The sequence below is a fragment of the Castor canadensis genome, chromosome 7 (genome assembly GCF_047511655.1).
Source record: "Castor canadensis chromosome 7, mCasCan1.hap1v2, whole genome shotgun sequence".
Lineage (NCBI taxonomy): Eukaryota > Metazoa > Chordata > Mammalia > Rodentia > Castoridae > Castor > Castor canadensis.
Window position 1 is genome coordinate 72449731 of NC_133392.1, and position 19808 is coordinate 72469538.

Genomic DNA, 19808 nt, shown 5'->3' on the forward strand with positions numbered 1-19808 from the left:
GAAAGAAAATGAAACAAAAGCCTTCAAATTTGAAAAGGAGAATGAGTTGGGATATACGCCCTACTTTATTCATGGATATGTTCATCTATGTGGAAAATCTAATGAAATATATAAAGCAAAAGCTTGAAAACTATGAAGTTAATGTGCAAAAATCAATTTTATTTCTATATGCTAGAAATAAAAATATCAAAAAATCACATTATGAGCCAACATGGTAGATTATAAATAAGCAGTACTTTCCAGTTTCTATGAACCTCAGAACAGTTTTTCAGTGAGGTGAGTGAATGAAGAAATAAACTAAAATTCAATATTGGACACAAAGAAACTTGGTGAGACCCAGAGATGCTGGTTATCAGAACAGAGAGCAAGACAGCACACTAATGCTGAACCCACAGCAGCTCAGCAGTGGGGCAGAATGGGGGTACTAACACAAAGGGAAAGGTAGAGATGTAGCATAAAATCAGATATAGAACAGAAAGGCAATATGAACTTACATGATCTGGATGCTGCATGGGGTGATGGTGCTTGAGAAGTGTTGTGCTTATGAATGCAAAATCAAGTATGTTGGTGTAACAGGGATGACAACTTGAGAAGATCATGCCCCAGCTTGCTGATTTGAGAAACATAAATCCCACATTTTTCCTTTCCCCTGGAACTCACAGCAAGTCTTGTCACTCTGTCCTGGCTAATGCCTATCTTGTAGCCCAATGTGGCCCCAGTGAAATTCACTGAAGAAAACACATTGAAAAATATACGGAGTGAGATTTGAATTGGAGACAGGGAAGGGAGTAGAGCTTGCTTTTCCTTTAAGAATAATGTCTCTGGTAGTCAGACATGTGGTCACAAGACTAAGAAGGCACCAGACATTGTCCATAAGGACTGAATCTAGGAAGACAATAGTTGGTGGGGGGTGGAAAGCACTGAGCCTACTGTGCCACCTCCACCCAGTAGTTTGTTGCATTTGCTCTGTGTGGGCTTTATAGGGATATCTTAGACCCTGGCATGCACCTGAGTTCAATGCCATTTCAAAATCAACTTATCTATCTGGAGTAAACTCCAGCAAGGGAACTTTGGTTCCATGCTATCTTGTACTAGTGAGAAGGGAAAAAAAGCTATTCCAACCAGCTTCAGTCCCAAATCACACCCACTGACTCCTGGTGAGCAACACTGGTGAGCCTTTGCTCTCTCCAATGAGGCATAGCTAAGAAAGCACAGAAATGAGTGCAGATTGACAAAGATAGCAAATACCTACTCTTGCTCACATGACCACCCCAACAGAGACAATATTTTCTTGATTTTCTCCTTCTGTTCCTCCCCTCTGGTTCATATATATGATTTCTTTTTTCCTTTCTATTTTTTAAAATATATTCACTATTCTTTTTTGTTTTTTGTTATTTTCTCTCTTCTTCTATGTAGTCAAATACACTTATTCTCTCTCTCTCTCTCTCTCTCTCTCTCTCTCTCTCTCTCTCTCTCTCTCTCTCATTATGGCTTTCACTTTCTGCCTTTCTGTTTCCTTTTCCCTTTAGAGTAATTTTCTGCTTTCAGTTCTCATTTTCTTCTCTCTTCATTTTTCTTTATGTTCCAATTATTTTAAAAAATGTTTTGATTTACATTATTTCTGCTCCCAGAAATACTGGTGCTATTGCTAGAGTTGTGAATACCAAAGTACTTGTTTTTCACTTTATTTCTGTGTCTGGATCATTGCTCTTTGTTGCTGCTGCTGTTAGTTGTTCTTCTCCTTCTATGCAGTGTTGGGAATTGAATTAAATACTTTGAGTAAGTTGGGTGAATGTTCTGCCACTGAGCTATATTCTAAACCTAGCTAACAGTCAGTAAATTTTGCACTACTCACAATCTACCCATGATCAAAAGATAGGAGAGATAACAAAATAAGCCTGGCCAACAATAAGGATATAGTTAGGCTTGGTGAGAGAGGGCCTGAAGATGTTCAATCTGATAAAAACAACAGAGAAAATCAACTAAAAGAGTGTGAACTATATATTTGTCATAGTGCCAACTATGACAAATAGGTCACTCCAATTCCCTTTCAATTGAACATTGTTGACAAGAACACAGGAACAATCACAGAGGACATACTCCTAATACTCCACTGTCTATAATGCATCTGCCCAATCTACTAGAAGTATCCTACTCCTGTGATACCTACAAAGAAAACAGGACCCTCCACTTCAGATGCAGTGTGTACTGTGTCAAAATACACTAGTCACTACCAAAGAAGCAACAAGGAAACCACTCTACAAATCCAATTGGAAATATATTGGACACCTCACAATAATCTGATACATTAAGACACATCATCAAGAGAAGACTACTCTCTAAAAAGGTTCATACATAAAAGTGGAAGAGATAGCCATCTCAACAGGCATGCAAATCTCAACATAGGAATGTAATAAATATGAAAAAGCAAGGCAACATCACTCTTTCAGAAGCTCATAATTCTCTGAAAACTGACTTCAAAGACTGAGTGGATGATATGCCAGATAAATAATCCAAAAGAATGATTTTTTTTAAAAAGATCAATGGATTTTAAGAAAATATAGTAAAATAAGTTAATAAATTAAAGAAGACAATATAGGATATGATTTGAAAGTTCAAAAAAGAAATAGAGGTTTTGAAAAAGAACCAAATAGAAATCTTGGAAATGAAAAGCTCAGTAAGTCAAATAAGAAACTCAGTAAAAAGTCACCAGACTACAACAAGCAGAAGAGAGAATTTCAGGGCTTGAAGATAAGGTTGAAGAATTAGAACATTCATACAATAATAACAAAACTCATTGCAAACAGAATATGCAAGACCGCTGAGACATGATTAAAAGAAAAATTTGCATATCTTTGGAGTAGAGAAAGACACCAAGGTACAGACTAAAGGAATAGAAAACATATTCAGTGAAAGAATATTGAAAAAATTCCCAAATATTAAGAAAGATATGAACCATTCAGGTACAGAAAGTAATTGGAACCTCAAATAGAAATGACTAGAAGAGAATTACCATACCATGTTATAATTAAAATCACAAGCATTCAAAACAAAGAAAGAGTATTGAGATCTGCAAGAGAGAAGCAACAACACATTTACACTGGAAAAACCATCAGAATGGCAGCAAATCTGCTGCCTTCAGAAATGAAGGCCAAGAGAAAATGGAGAGATATATTTCAAACACTGAAAGAAAACAACTGCCAATATCAATTACTATATTCAACAAAGTTGCCCTTCAGAATCAAAGAAGAAATAAGAACCTACTAATATATAAGCATAAGCTAAAGGAATTCATGACCATTAATCTAACATTGCAGAACATACTTAAAGGAATCCTACATACAGAAAAAGAAGATAAATACAACCATGGCAACACAAGGAGAAAAAATTTCCACTAGAGTAGTAGAGAAGCAGTGACAATTTTTAAAAAAAGTGAAACATAAGAAAAATAACAAAATGATAGGCATGCATTCATACTTTTCAATTAAATCCTTTATGTATGTTCTCCAAATATAAGAAACTGACTGGCTAATTGGATTAAAAAACAAGATCTAATTCTTTGCTGCCTTCAAGCAAAGCTACATATACAAATTGAAAATGAAGAGTTGGAAAAATGATATTCTAAGCAATGAAATCTTAAAGCAAGCAAGTATAACTACACTCATATACAACAAAGCAAACTTTAAGCCAAAATCAATTAAAAGAGACAAAGGTCACTACATAGTAGCAAAGAGACAACACATTAAGAAGATAAAACAATTATAAATGTATATGAACTGAAATTAGGTGTGCCCAGTTTTGTAAAACAAAAACTACTAGACATACAGGGATGAATAGGTCCAGATACAATAGTGTGTACAATTTCAATACTCCTCTCTCACTAATAGACAGTACATCCACACAAAAATAGCAACAAAAGAAATTCAGAGTTCAGCTAAACTGTAGATCAAATGGACTTAACAGACATCTACAGATATTCCACCCAATGACTGCAGAATACACATGCTTTTCAGCAGTTCATTTAATATTCTCCAAAATAGATCATATTTTAGACCACAAAACCAGACTTAAAACTCAAAAAACCTTAAATAATTTTTTGTGCCTTATCACATCATAATGAAGAGAACACAATAGCAAGAAAAACTACAAAAAAACCCTACACAAATACATGGAGATTGAATAATACACTTTATTAGCAGTTCTGGGTATTGAACTTAGGGCCTCAGGCAAGTGCCCTATCACTTGAACCATTCCCCCAGACCTTTTGTTTGTATTTTGTTTTTCAGATAGGATCTCACTAACTTTGCCTGTAGTGGCCTTGATCTCACATCCACCCTGCCTCTGTGATTCAGAGAAGATGTAATTAAAGGCTTGTACCAAATATGCCTGGCTAGCCCGATACATGCTTGGATGATAAGGGGTTATTGAAGAAATCAGGGAACAAATTTTTTAAAAAATTAGAATCAAATGAAAATAGAAACACAACAAATCAGAATATGTACATACAGGAAAAGAGAGTTCTAAAGGGGAAATTTTTAGCTGTGATGGCTTGCATTTTTAAAAAATCAGAGAGATCTCAAATAAATAATGATTTATCTCAAAGCCTTAGAAAAACAGTAACAAATCAAACTCAAAACTAGTATAAGAAAAGGCATAATAAAGATCAGAGGTGAAATTAAATAAATAGAGCCTAAAAGAACAATACAACAAATTAATGAAATAAAGAATTGGTTCTTTGAAAAGACTAACAGAACTGACAACCATTAGTGAAACTAACCAAAAGAGAGAGAAGCCCCAAATTAATAGACTTAGAGATGAAAAATGGGATATTAAATAGATGCCACTGAAATCCAGAGGGTCATTAGGGATTATTTTGAAAACTTACACTCCAATAAATTTGAAAATCTGAAAGAAATGGATAAATTTCTGCGGTCTACCAAAACTGAACTAAGAGGATATAAAAAACCTAATAGACCAAAAATAAGTAATGAGATTGATGGGGGTAATAAGTCTCTCCACAGCAAAAAGCTCATGACCAGTCACATTCACTGCTGAATTTTGCTAGTCTTTTAAAGAATAACTAACATCAATGCTACTTAAACAATTCTACAAAATAGAAGGGAAAGAATGCTTCTACACTCATTCTATGAAGTCAGTGTTACCTTGATTCCAAAATTGGATAAGGATGCAACCAGGAAGGAGAACTGCAGACTAATATCCTTATTGAACATAAATATAAAAATCCTCAACAAAATATTTACAAAATGAATTCAACAACACATAAAAAGAACCCACACTGTGACCACATTGGCTTTATTCCAGGGATGCAAGGATAATTCAACATATGCAATTCAATAAAATAATACATCACATATCACATAAGTAGAATCAAGAACAAAAGTCACATGACTATTTCAATAGATACAGAAAAATATTTGACAAAATTCAACATCCCTTCATTATAAGATCCCTGAAAAGTATTGCTATAGAAGGATCATACCCCAACAAAATTAAGGCTGTATATGACACAAAGATGGCCAACATCATACTGAAAGAGGAAAAACTAAAAGTATTTCCTCTGAATTTGGGAATGAGACAAGAATGTCCACACTCACAGTTTTTATTCAATATAATACTTGAAATTTTAGCCAGAGAAATATGCAAGAAAAATAAATAGGAAAGGAAGAGGATAACGTACCTCTATTGGCAGATGATATGATTCTTTTCTTAGAAGACACTAAAAACTCCACCAAACACTTTTAGACCTGATAAACAAATTCATCAAACAGCAAAATGTAAAAATCAATACACAAAAATCAGTAGCTTTTTATAAAACAATAGTAAACCCACTGAGAACAAATCAGAGAAACAATCCTATCACAATAAGCTCCCCTTACCAAAAATAATAAAACACCCAGGAATAAACTCAATGGAGAAATGAATTGCCCCTACAATAGAAAGCTATAAAATACTGAAGAAAAAATTGAAGAAGACGCAAGAAGATGGAAAGAACTTTCATGGTTATGAACCAGCAGAATTAATATTGTGAAAATGGCCATATTACTTAAAGTGATCTATAGATTCATGCAATCCCCCTCAAAATTCCACCGACATTGTTCCCAGAAGTAGAAAAAACAATCCTAAAATCCATATGATAACACAAAAGCCACCAGAGAGCCAAAATAATCCTGAGCAAAAAGAGAAATGCTGGAGTTTCAACAATACCAAACTTCTAATGGAGCCATAGTAACCAAAACAGCATGGTATTGCCACAAAAATAGACACAAGAATCAATGGAATAGAGTAGAGGGCCCAGAAATAAACCCAAGGATCTATGGTCTTCTGATTCTCAACAAAGGTGCCCAAACCATACGCTTGAGAAAGCATAGTCTACTGTATGACACTGGGGAAAGTGGATATCCACATGTAGATTGAAACTACATCCCTATCTTTTACCAATCAACTCAAAATACATAAATCTAAGACCTGAAATCTGAACCTACTAAAAGAAATCATAAGGAAACTCTTCAAGAAATAGACATGGGCAAAACTTCCTAACAGGACCCCAACAGCCCAGAAAATAATGGCAAGATTGAGGATCAGATTGCAACAAACCAAAAAATTTCTTTACAGAAAAGGAAAACATCAATAAAATGAAGACTCAGCCTACAGAATGGTAAAATCTTTGCTAGCTATTCATGTGGCAGAGGATTAATATCCAGAATATATAAAGGACTAAAAATAATAATAAACTCTGAAGGAACTAGTAATCTAGCTAATTAATAGGCAAGTAAACACTTTTCAGAAAAAGAAGTGCAAATGAGTATTAAATATATCAAACATCTTAAGCCATCATGGAAATGCAAATCAAAATTACATTAAGATGCCGTATTACCTTGTCAGAATGATTATCGTCAAGAAACCAAAAATAACAAATACTAATGAGGATAAGGGGAAAAAGAAATACTTATATACTGTCCAGCTATTATGGAAATCAGTATAACCATTCCTCAAGAGAACTAAAAATTGAACTCTATTTAATACAGCTATACCACTTCTGAGTATATACCCAAAGGAATCAGAGTCAACATACGTTAGAGACACCAGCATATTCATTTATTGCAGCACTATTCACAATAGCCAAGTAATAGAATCAACCTAGGTGCCCATGAATGGATGGATAAATAAAGAAAATGTAGTATATGCACACAATTCTTTAGTCAGCCTTAAGGAATAATGAAATCATGTTGTTGTCAGGAAAATAAATGGAACTAGAGATCATCATGTTAAGCAAAACAAACCAGACTCAAAAAGACATTATCACATTTTTTTCTCATGTGTGAAATCTAGAGGGAAAAAAAGACATGAGGGGGTGAATATTATCAAAATATGTTATGTGCATATATGAAAGTATCTCACTGAAACCCATTATTCAGTCTGATTAATATACACTATCAACAAAATTTCTAATCAGATTGCAAAATGACATTTATAATTGTATCAAAAATATACAACTTAGAGTTAAGACTGATAATTGATATGAAAGACCTATACAGTAAAACTGATAAAACTTTGCTGAGGGAAATTAAGCTAAATAACTATATGGAAAGAGATGCTGTGTTCATACATCAGAAGAGTCAGTATTGTTAGGCTATCTATTCTCGCTAAATTAATTAATAGATTCAATGTATCTTAATTGAGATCCCAAAAGTTTTTTTAAAAAAACCAAATTGATAAGCTGAATATGGAAATTCAAAGGATCTGGAAAAAAGCAAAACTATTTTGTAAAAGAACAAAGTTGGAAAGACTTTGCCATCCAATTTCAAAATTTATTGTAAAGCTACAACAATGAAGACTGCATGATACTGATGCAAAGACAGGTACATCAATAACACACAGCAGAGAGACAATAAACAGACAATATTCAGACTGATGGTAGTTTATATATGTGAACAGGTCATTTTCAACAAAGGTGCAAAAGGAAGTCTGTAAAAAAACATAGTCTTTTCAATGATGTGCTGAAACAACTGGCTATCCATCCATGAAAAAGTGAACTCAATATCAAACTAGTAGCATATATGAGAAATAACTCAAAATGGATCATAGACCTAAATGTTCAAGCTAAACTATAAACTCCTAGAAGGAAACATAGGAGAAAATGTCTGTGATCTTGGCTTAAGAGAGTATTTCTCAGATACATGAAGAGCATGGTTCAGATAAGAACTGCACAGATAAAATCTAAACAGTAAAATTGAGACTACTGTACTTAGAAAGGTCGGCATGCAAGGTTAGCCCTTCAATGTCAATGTCAGTCATGACTTCAGGACACAGCTCACCATTCCCACCTGGTGAGAGTAGCTTACTAAGCCTAAACTCTTATTACAAACAATATGGTTTATGGTGAACACTTGCTTTCTTCCTGGAATTTTGGCTCTATGCTCGAAGAAGGGTGCCTACATGCCCATTCCTCAATCAAACCCAGACATTAAGTATCTGAAGAGCATGTGTAGTAGGCAACACTGAACATGTATTGTCACAATGAAATGCTGCAAGCATTAAATTCCCCCTTTGTATCTCCATGATGAATGGACTCTTGGAAGTTTACCTTGTTCCCCCTAGACTTTGTTCTATGCATCTTTCCCTTTGCTAGCCTTGCTTTGTATCCTCTGGCTGCAATAAATTTTAACCATGAATACAATTACCTGCTATGTCTTGTGAGTTCTCCTAACTAATCACCAAATCTGAGGGTGATTTTGGAGAGTCCTGAGAGAAGACTAAATCAATTAATTGGACTCCATTAGAATTGAAAACCTCTACTCTTTGAAGTTACTGTTTAAATACTGGTTAAAGTCAAGACAGGGACAGAGAAAAATAATTATAAAGTTTATGGCTGGTACAAAATACTATTATCTAGAATAAATGAATTACTCCTAAAATTCAATAATAAACATAATTTTTAAATGAGCAAAAGACAGAATAAGCATGGATGGCAAGCATATGAAAAGAAGTCAGTTATTAATGATTTAATATAAAGAGTGTAGGGGTGGGGGAACGGGGGAGAAATAACCCAAACATTGTATGCACATATGAATAAAAGAAAAAAAATTAAAAATAAAGAGTGCAAATTGTTAACAAATGAAATATTAGCAGACATATATTAGAATGACAAAAAAATGGTCATACCAATTACTAGGTAATATGTAGAGGATCTAAATTCTTATACACGGTTGGTGAGAATATAAAATTGAACAGCAACATTGGAAAACTTTAGCATTTCTTAAAAATTGAACATATACCTACCTATCAATTTCACTCTTATTTATCCCAAAGAAATAAAAACATAGGTTCATACAAATAATTGTATGCAAGGTTCATGGCAGATATTTTGCAATAGGGAAAAACTTGAAGCAAATCAAATGTCCATCACAGGTAAAGAGAGAAACAGATATCACATAATGGAATACTACTCAGCAATAAAACAGAATACACTGTTGGCAACTTCCATAACATAGATTTAACTCAAAAATAGTTATGCTGGGTAAAAAAAGCAGGCAAAAAAGAGTGAATGTTTTATGGTTCCATTTATATAAAGTCTAAGAAATGAAAACTGATATATAATGGCAGAAAGTAGGTCTGTGACTGCCTGAGGGAAGGAAAGAAGGGTAGAGGACAAGAAGGATTTCAAAAGGAGCCCAGGAAAACTTAAGGTGATTTTCTTTATTTTGATTATTATGGTGACTATCTTGAATGGGATTGCTTCACTGGTGTAGTTATATACCAAAATTTATCAAAGTATGGACTTTAAATATGTGCAATTATTATACATCAATTATACCTCCATAAAGCTATTTTAGAAGTGTAAACACATATGCAATTAATCACACTGACCATAAAACAAGATTTTATTAAAAATTAATTCAGTATTCATTGCAATCTCATAATAAGATATAAGCTTTGTGAGTTGTATCTCTTTATTCTGCACAGTATGTCCCTGTGACTATAAGTAATAAGCACACTAGAAATGTCAGTCTACTTTTGAACTTTTTCATAAGCATGATGCTTCTGCCTATATTAACTTCCCAGCCACCCTCACAACCCCACCTGCTCAGGAAGTTTGTGGTAGAATCTCTCATTCTCAGGTCATCTGGCTCTCATCTCTTTCTTTCACTTCAAAGTCCTCTTGAGGCCATACTCAAAAGATGCACATTTATTGAATTTTTTCTTCATCATAGCTCTACATGAAATACAGTGAAGGATTCTAGGCTGACTTCCATGGAAAGTCTGAAATATAAAGAAAAAAGTATCAAACTGAACAAAAACAACAAGCTACAATGAACACAATGTACAAAGTATCAGGCTCCAGCAGGAAAGGTTTGTACAGTTACTGATGCCTGTAACCTTCTTGCCTGCTGAATGTTAAAAGTTACAGAAGAGATTAATAAAACACAACCAGGGTAGGGAAATATTAGGATGACCTACACAGCAATGAGCATAGAGAAAAGGCCAACAGTTAGAAGGATATAAAAAGAAAATAATGAGATGGCTTGTCTTCCTTTTCAAGGAGATTCTTGGAGCACCACTGTTGCTAACATTTTCTGCTATAAAATTGTACTTTTTCTCTTCCTTCAGAAATACATCCAAAATCTGAAATGAAAAATCTATCAAGCATGTGGTTGTACCATGGAGGGTGACCCACTGGGGAATGAAAGCCACTTTGAGAAAGACATGCAATTTCTGGAATCCTGAAGTTTAATTTTTGCTACAGGCTGTCCTCTCTTAGAAGGAATTTGGAAGGAAAATTAGCATAAATTGGCTCTAACATCCCATTAGAGTATATTTTTTCCATGAACTTCCAACTTAATGGAAAACTGAGTTTGCAATTACTGCAACAAACATTTTCAAAGCTTGTTTTTCTAAACTTCTTAAAATTATTTAGCTTTTTCTCTTCCTTTCCTCCAGTTTCTGACGTTTGACTGAAGTATATTTTTCTCCATCTAGGAGATTGCACTGTGGCAGGAGACCCCCAACTCCACCACCACAAGCTTTCTTAAAGCCACTTGCCTGACACTGGACAAAGAAGCCATAAGCTGAATGATGAGCCAATTTGTTGAATGTTCATATGACCTGGGAAGGAAGGTATTTAGGAGTATTTTCTTGGCTCATATTCTCTTTCCTTTATTCTAAGTTTATTTTCTAATTGGCATATAATAATTGTATATACTTTTGGGGTACTGCATGGCTTTGATACATGTATGTACTATACTCTGAGCCTCTTCCTTCTCAGAAAGTCATTTTCTCTTTCACTCTCAATGTATAAATAGAAATCTGTGAGATTATATCTTTGATCCTAGTCACTTAAGAGTCAATGCGTTCACCCTAATCCCTTGCAAACTGAACAACCACCACAATGAAAGTGCCTTGTTGAAAAGTGTTAGCAAAGATTCCAAATATGTCACCCTAGATTAAAGAGACAATTGCATCAAGAGAAATAATTTAAATGTGTCCAGTTCTAGTAGTTGTTAAAATACTAACTTAAATTATTTTGTCTAATAAATATTTTATTTAGCAGGTGGTAGCTTCCATTTTTTAACCAGAAAATTCACACAGAAAAAGTAAGGACAGCACATTAATAAATGTAATTTAGGTTAAAGTAAGAGAAATTATGCTACAAGTAGGTCAGGGAACCAAGAACCCTGAGTCTTGCTCTAAACCAATTTTCCTTGCTGGAGATCTCATGAAAGTAATTTAAGACCAGAGAATAATGTAAAAAAATGATATTTGTTGGGCCTAGATCCTAAGCTTTAATGATCCTAGCTGTTAAACATGGACCACAGAGGGGAATAGGCCCTCTGCCTAAGCTAAAGAATCCTATAGGATCTAGAAAGCCTTGTTTACTTTACTAGTAACCTTGTTTACTGCAAAGCCTAGGTGAGTCACAGGTATTTCTACTATACTTGGGAGGAAACATGGTCCAACAAAAGGCAAAAGATCCAGTGAAGATCCAAAGTATTTGACATAATACCCACTATACCAGGCTGAGACCTTTCTAAATATTTAATTGACACATTTTAATTAGTTATTCTGGAAAAAAGATAATGCAAAATGATCAACACAGAGACAAACACAGATGGCTGGGATTTCTTTCAGAGAAGCAGTAACTAAAAGGCTACCTTCTTTTGATTCTTGGAAGGAAGAATGTCAAAAGCCTACCTAGAGAGACCACACAGTTCTTCACTTTCTTTGAAAGCTCCACCACTTGGATTATGGCCCTGTGCAATATCCTAGAATCTGACCATTCAAAAAAAGCATCCATCATGGGCAGAAGGAGCTGTGAGCTTCCCTTGGCCAACAATGGGCTTTATTTCACTTCCAGTTATTCCTACCCATGGTTGGGCACATCATAAGAGCTCTATACTACAACATGAGACACCACTGCTATGTCAATCAATGACGGTGACTTTGTATCTCTTCAATTCATCACAAATACACAGAACACTTGTATTCTCAGTGCTGGACTAGACCTGAAAAAATAACCAAATACAGAATTTGTGCCTCAGACCCTAGATAATATTTGTCATGCTTTCTTTCCCATTGGTGGTGGATACATAACCACATGGTCATATCACATTCATCTAGAAATTTGCCTGATTTAGAAAGCATGATGCAAAGTATTAAAGGTTACCAAGGATTTAAAACTTTGGAAAACTATGAAACATGAGATGTCTAAGAAAAGATTAGATTTGAGTTTCAATCATCAGGGTGTCCCATGACTGGGTCCCCTATGTCCAAGCACTTGCTGTTTGCTAATTGTTTTCTGTATCGTTGCCTCCCTAGTGAAATCAGCTGTCAAAGAAACTCAAAGCCCACTCAAATCTGCTGATGTCTCTGCCTTTGAAGAGATTAGAGCTTAAATCAGATACTAATGATGTAGTATTACTAAATACACAAGCTGAATGTGAATGATTTGCATTCATATGTGTGTGAACCACCCCAGAGAAATTCATCCTCTTGCCTGTGTATTTGGTTAGTGAAGAAACATCAGGGGAAGAGGCTGTTTAGCTTTCAGAAGCAAACCCTTTAATGATTGTGGGAACTAAAATGTCAATTTTATAAAATGGAAATTTGTGTGAGGAACTCTTATGCTGCCCCAGTGTTTTGCATATGGTTTCAGAAGGGGGAGTCTTTATTGACATTCTTTATAGATTCCAGAAAAACCCATCCAGGACCCCCAACTTTCTGTAAATCCTCCTAATGAATCCCTAGGCAAAAGAGAACAGAGTTACATGATAGTCCCAAAGCAGACATCATCCCAAAACATTGACTATCTCTTTGGATATAGAAATAAATTAAAATATCCCCTTGTGATAAACACATTTATTATTTTTCTGGCTTGTCTGGGAGGATTTGTTCCCATGAATTAGGTGACTAGAGCTTTGGGATTGTTGCTAAAAGCTACTTTTGCCTGGCTGGTACTTCAGTCATAAGATGAAATGAGACATGCAAACTAAAAAAGGGGGTGGAGTTTCTTCAGAGACCAGTTTTACTCTGAAGGTCCTGAGCCCCTGTTTAAGGCCGAAAATAAGGGCAATAAGAGCAGATTATGAGTGTGAAAGGGTTGTAAGGCTGAGTGCTTTTAACTCACACACATATTAGTAAAAGTACATATACATACACATATTAGTAAAAAGCATGATGTCTTCCCCATTCTTGTTTTGATAGTTCCCATATGATTTATCCTGCCTGTTTTCATTTGCTTTTTAAATATTTAATAGTTTTTGTTTTCCAGTTATTCATACCATGTACATTGTAGAGCATTACACTTTTTCAAATACAAAAAAATAAGTTTATGAGTAAATAACTCAGCAGAAACCATGGTGGTAATATAGGACCATCCATAAAATGGATATTAACACATGTCTATTTCTTTTTTTGGATCTCAAAGGTTGATTTCTTATAAAGCTATTTCCTTAATCACTAACAATACCTAACCTGACAGACTTCTCAACAGTTTGGGGTTTTTCTCTTAAGATGTCATTTTTGTTTTGTTTTGTAGAACTGGGGATCAAACCCAGGGTCTTGCACATGTTAGGTGAGTAGTCTACTCTCTGCCACTGAGCTGCATCCCCCATGTTTTCAGATGACATCAACTTAAAATGTTACCTCTCCACCCAGGAAAATGCAAGATGTGAGAAGAAATAGCTCATAACAATACAGATCAAGAAAATATGGTATATATACACAATGGAGCTTTACTCAGCCTTAAGGAATAATGGCATGTGGTTTGAAGATAAATGGATGCAATTGGAGAACATCATGCTAAGAGAAGTAAGCCAGGTTCAGAAAGACATAGGCCACAAGTTTTCTTTTATATGTGAACGACAGATCCAAGAGATAAACATAAGCCAAAACAAACATGATCATACGCAAACTCATACATAGAACATGTTTGTAATAATGGAGCTACTCTATAGAACTCAGGGAAAGAGGGAAAGGAAAAGAGTGATAGAGTATCAGTAATATCATAAAATATAAAATCTGTGAAGGTAGAGAATATAAGGATGTGTATTGAAAGCTGTTGAAAATGGGAGGTGGGAGGTAAAGGGGTAGGGAGAGTAATGGAAGGGGTTGAATGGACCAAAGTAAAGTATACTCCCAGTGGGCATACACTGAAAAACCCCTTTGAACATCAATTTAAATATTAATAATGAAAAACAGGACTATAAAATAGGTACACTGCAGTGCATGAGGGGTACTAGTCAGAGGGGGGAAGGTGAATGAAGGAGATTAAGGTGAGGGTATATGTCTGATGGACTTCATATACCTGTATGAAATAGAAAAAAGCAACCTCTTGCAATTGCTTTAAATGGGGCAGGGAGGGGGATGAGGGGGAGAGATGATGGGGGTGATGTAACTTATGTACAAGTCTAATCAGAATTGTCATTATGAATCCCTCTCCACCCCGGCCCTGTATAGCAAATATATCCTAATAAAAAAAAAAAAAGAAAAGGTACATAAGAGTAAAAAGGAAAAGCTAAGTCACCACTTGCCTCAGAGTCATCTTTTCTGTGAAATGGATTCCTTTCCTTTTTATTGGAAAAAATTGAAATTGTATACATTTTCAAGTGTACAATGTGGTATACATTTAATTAGCTAATTAGCATACATATCACCTTACATGGTTACCTTTCAGGGAGATTTACCAATTTCCTGTATACAATACACTATTATTATTATAGTTACCATGTTTTATATATACATATATATGTATATATCACCACTTATAACTAAAAGCTCACAACCTTTGACTAATATTTCCACATTTCATCCATCCCTCAGCTCCTAGTAACGTCTGTTCTACTCTCTGTTTTTCAGTGTTCTTTTACTTTTTTAAAGTAATTGGTATACAGTAAGTGTACTTATTTATTGGATATATTTGAATATAAATACATATTGTATAATAATCAAATAGTGCTAATTAGCATATTCATTACCTCAAACATTTATCATTTCCTTGTAATGATAACATTCAAAATCTTCTTTTCTAGCTGCCTTGAAATATAATACATTATTATTATTATTATATTTAGTTACAGTCATTCTTTTACTAATAAACCCCAGAATTAGTTATTTGTCACTAATCTGTAAATTTTTATTGACTGAGCTCTTCTCAATGTCCTTCTCCCTTATCCACCTACCCTGCCTCTTTTTCTACATTATTTAATTTCAGCCCATAATCTCTCCATTTGAAAAGAATGGAGACAAAATATATCTAACAGACATATTCAGGCCATTCAATTGAACAACAGCAGAATACACCTTGTCTTCAAGCACACATGGAACATTCCATAGGACAGATCACAAAACAAATCACAACAAATTTAAAAAGACAGAAATAATACCAAGTATCTTTTCTAACCATTATGGAATGAAACCAGAAACCAATAGCAGAAGTAAAATTGGAAAATCCACAACTATGTGGAAAATAAGCAACACATTCTAGAAAAGAAGTTAAAGAAGAGATTTTAAAAACGAAGTTAAAAAATACCTTGAGGTTCACTTCAATCCAGTCAGAATGGCTATCATGAATAACACAAACAACAACAAATGCTGGTGAGGATGTGGGATGTGGGGGTGGAGGAAAAAACCCTTATTTACGGTTGGTGAAAATGTAAATTAGTGCAACCATTATAAAAAGCAGTATTTATGCTCCTCAAAAAACTAAAAATAGATGTACCATACAATTCAGGAATACCACTCTTGGACATATACCCAAAAGAATGTTACCCAGGATACAATAGAGGCACTTGCATACCTGTAGCAAGATTTCTCATGAACTCTTGTTCTACCAACCTAACTGGGGGTGACTGGAAATGCAGAAAGGACAAAGGATAGACAAACATGCATAAAGTTGGAGCCAGGTGTGCTGGGCACTCAGATGGAGACGCACAACAGCCTCATTGCATCTTTTCTTTAATAGCTCTTCTTTTACTTCACTTCTTTTCTCTTATTCTTTAAAACTTCACTTCTAAAGTCTTTCTTCTTTTCTGTTCTTTAAAGTCTCCTTCCTTAGACTCACACTGTCCCATGATTTCCTTAATCTCTCTTAAAGTCTTGGCCCTCCAACTTGCACTGTCCCATGTTTTCTCTTAAAGTCTTGGTCCTCAGACTCACAGCCACACACAACAGCTGTGTCATTCTCACAAGCAGTCCAACAATAAAAAAAAAAAACCCTCAAAAAACTTCACATCCTCCTTCAGTGAGTCTTTCATATACAGTTGTAAACAAGGAGGTGGAGCAACAGTTCTAGGGGAGGGGCATGGCATTGTAAGAAGAGAAACCTGCTCTCTACTTCTCTGAATGTAAACAACTTTGCCTCTCACTCTCTTCTGTGGCTGGGGCTATGCCAAACTCAGCCTGTAGATCATTGAGCAAACTGTGCTTATGTCAAGTTTTCACAGGCTTCTCATAATCCACTCCCCACACACACCCATGTGTATTGCAGCACTATTTAACCATAGCCAAGCTTTGGAAATAGTTCAGACACCCTATAACTGATTAAAAGATTAAGAAAATCTGATTAAAAGATTAAGAAAAAGATTAAGAAAATGTGTTTATACACAATGGAGTATTCAGTCATAAAGAAGAATGAAATTATGTCATTTACAGGTAAATGGACGGAACTTGAGATCATCAGTCAAGCAAAGTAAACCAGGCTCAGAAGGACAAAGGTCACATGTTTCCCAACATATGTGCAAGCTTGACCAATAAGAAAAATGTATACATAAATATATATATATGATCTCAAGTACAAATATATCTATATATAGACATATATGGAGAGAGAGAGAGAGAACATGATTAATAATACATATTTCTGAGGGGACTATGGGAAGGCAAGAGAGGAAAAGAGAGTGAATAATATTAAAACACAATTTACCTGTGTATGAAGATAGTACAGTGCACAATAAGCTTATGCATAATAGTGGAGCAGGGCTATAGAGAAAGAGTAATAGAGGGAGGTCAAATGGATTAAACTATGATCTATACATGTCTGAAATACCAAGGCAAAACACCCTTGAAAAATCAATATACACTTAAAAAATAAAGGACGGGAAGGTAAAAACAGGTTCTGTCTGGGGATAGGTAACAATGGGAGTGGGACGGGTAAATGGAGAGTTTGAAGGACAGCAAATATGGTAGAGGTATTTTATATTCATGTACAAAAATAGAAGAATGAAATCTGTTGAAATTGTTCTAGGGAGGAAGGGAAGGGCAATGATGGAGAATGATGGAGAATGATGGAGAAGGTGAATCTAATTAAGATTAATGAAGCACATATGTAAATGGAACAACTATTGTATGCTAGCAAATAAAAAACATACCTTGAGGAAAATTAAAATGAATACACAACATACCAAAATTATGAGATGTGGCAAAAACAAAACTAAGAGGAAAAAAAAAATATATATATATATATATATATATATTCAACAACCTAACTCCACACCTCAAGAATTACAAAGAGAAAATCAAACTGCAGGTCAATATCCATGATAAACTTAGATATAAAATCCCTCAACAAAATGCAAACAGACTGAATTCAAAAGTGTATTAAAGGACTATGAACCCTGATCAATCGAGACTTATCCTTGGAATGCAAGAATAATTCAATATATGAAAATCATTATTATTTACTACAAATGAAAGAATTAAACTCACATGAGCATCTTAATATTTAGCAGAAAAAGCAGAGAAAAATTCAACAAACCAAGAATAGAAGAAAATTACCTCAGCATCATAAAAGTTATATATAAAAAGCCCACATTGGCATCATACTCAATACTGAAAATATGAAAGATATTTTTCCTAAGATGAGGAGCAAGATAAGTATGTCTACTATTGTCACTTCAATTCAATATAGTACTGGATGTCCTGATCATAGAAATTAGGCAAAAGAAAGAAATATAATGCATCCCTATTAGAAAGGATAATTATCTCAGGTGCTGTGATCTTCTTTGTAGAAATCTTAAAGATTTCACACACACACACGAAAATAACACAGTGGAACCCCTTTTTACAATTAATACATTCCAGTAAAATTAAAAAGGAGGAAGATAGAGTAAAAAAACCCATCAAATCAGAGAAAATATTTATAAACTATATATCTAACAATAGATTAATGTCCAAAATATTTAAGGAATTCATGTAATTCAATAGCACACAAGAACAAAAAACTCAGTTTAAAAATGGGCAAATGACTGAAAGGGGCACAGGCCAGAACATAGCTCTTGTGGTGACAGATGAGGGACCTGAGCCTCAGGAAGCTGGAGGAAAGGCAGCTGTCAGTGCCAAGCTGGCTGCACCCTGAGGCCCAGCCCTGAGGTGGGGAACCATGCCACTAGCTAGAAACTTTCCCAGCAGGTAACTCTTCTGCCTGGACCTCCAGGCATCCTGGAGCAGGGCCAGAGTTGGAGTACAGGGTCCTGGTGAAAGGGGAATTGCCAGAGACACCAGAGGAGTTGTCTTCTTCCAGAAGACACTGAGAGGATGAAGGAGGATGCAGGTGTTGCTCCTTCCAGACCTCTTCATTTCTTCCATGCTCATGGTCAACACATGGAATCAGCAGGAGACAGCCCCTTGTGCTCCTAAAGTGGGGGTGACCAATCCAAAGACTACATGTCCCATGGGGATGAAATAGAATCCAATCAGACATGAGGAAGGGAAGGGACCTAGACGGGAATAAAAAGAAAGCCCCAAGGGCACTTGGGTGGGACTACCCAAGCCTATGTTTTCACTCTAAACAAGCCTTGCTATTTTGCTATCTGTGTTTCTTGTCTTTTAATTCTTTAATCAGCAGAGGAAAAGAACACCCACCTCAGCTCTCAGATGGTACCATCTTTGGCACCAAACAGGGATACCCTAGGAAACCCCAAGACCACTGACTCAAGGTCAGTATGTGCCAAGCCTAACCTAGTGTTGAGTACCTGCAAAGTGACCACTGAAGCACCCAGCATCTCTGTGGACTCACCTCTTCCAGGGAGTGTCACCAGTCAGGAAGAGCGCTACTGAGCTCTTCCATCTCGTGGTTTTGTAGTTTCCTCTTTCTGTTTCCCTGGATAAATGATCAGTTTATGTTCTCAAAGGCACCCTTGCCCTTTTCGCAGTGCCCTTTTCAATTGACTTAAGAATTTACTCATAGACCTCAAACTTGACATTTACATATGACAATGGGAAGAGTGGTTCTGTTGGCAGCGCTGGTACAGTCTGTGGTCAGAAGAATTCCAAATTCTTTATGTTCTGCTTGGGGG

General features: G+C 35.3%; 1 pseudogene; it reads left to right on the top strand.

The window, feature by feature from the left end:
• Positions 1-19569, top strand: part of LOC141424870 (large ribosomal subunit protein eL29 pseudogene) — a 40515-nt pseudogene extending 20946 nt beyond the window's left edge.
• Positions 19570-19808: the final 239 nt, after the last annotated feature.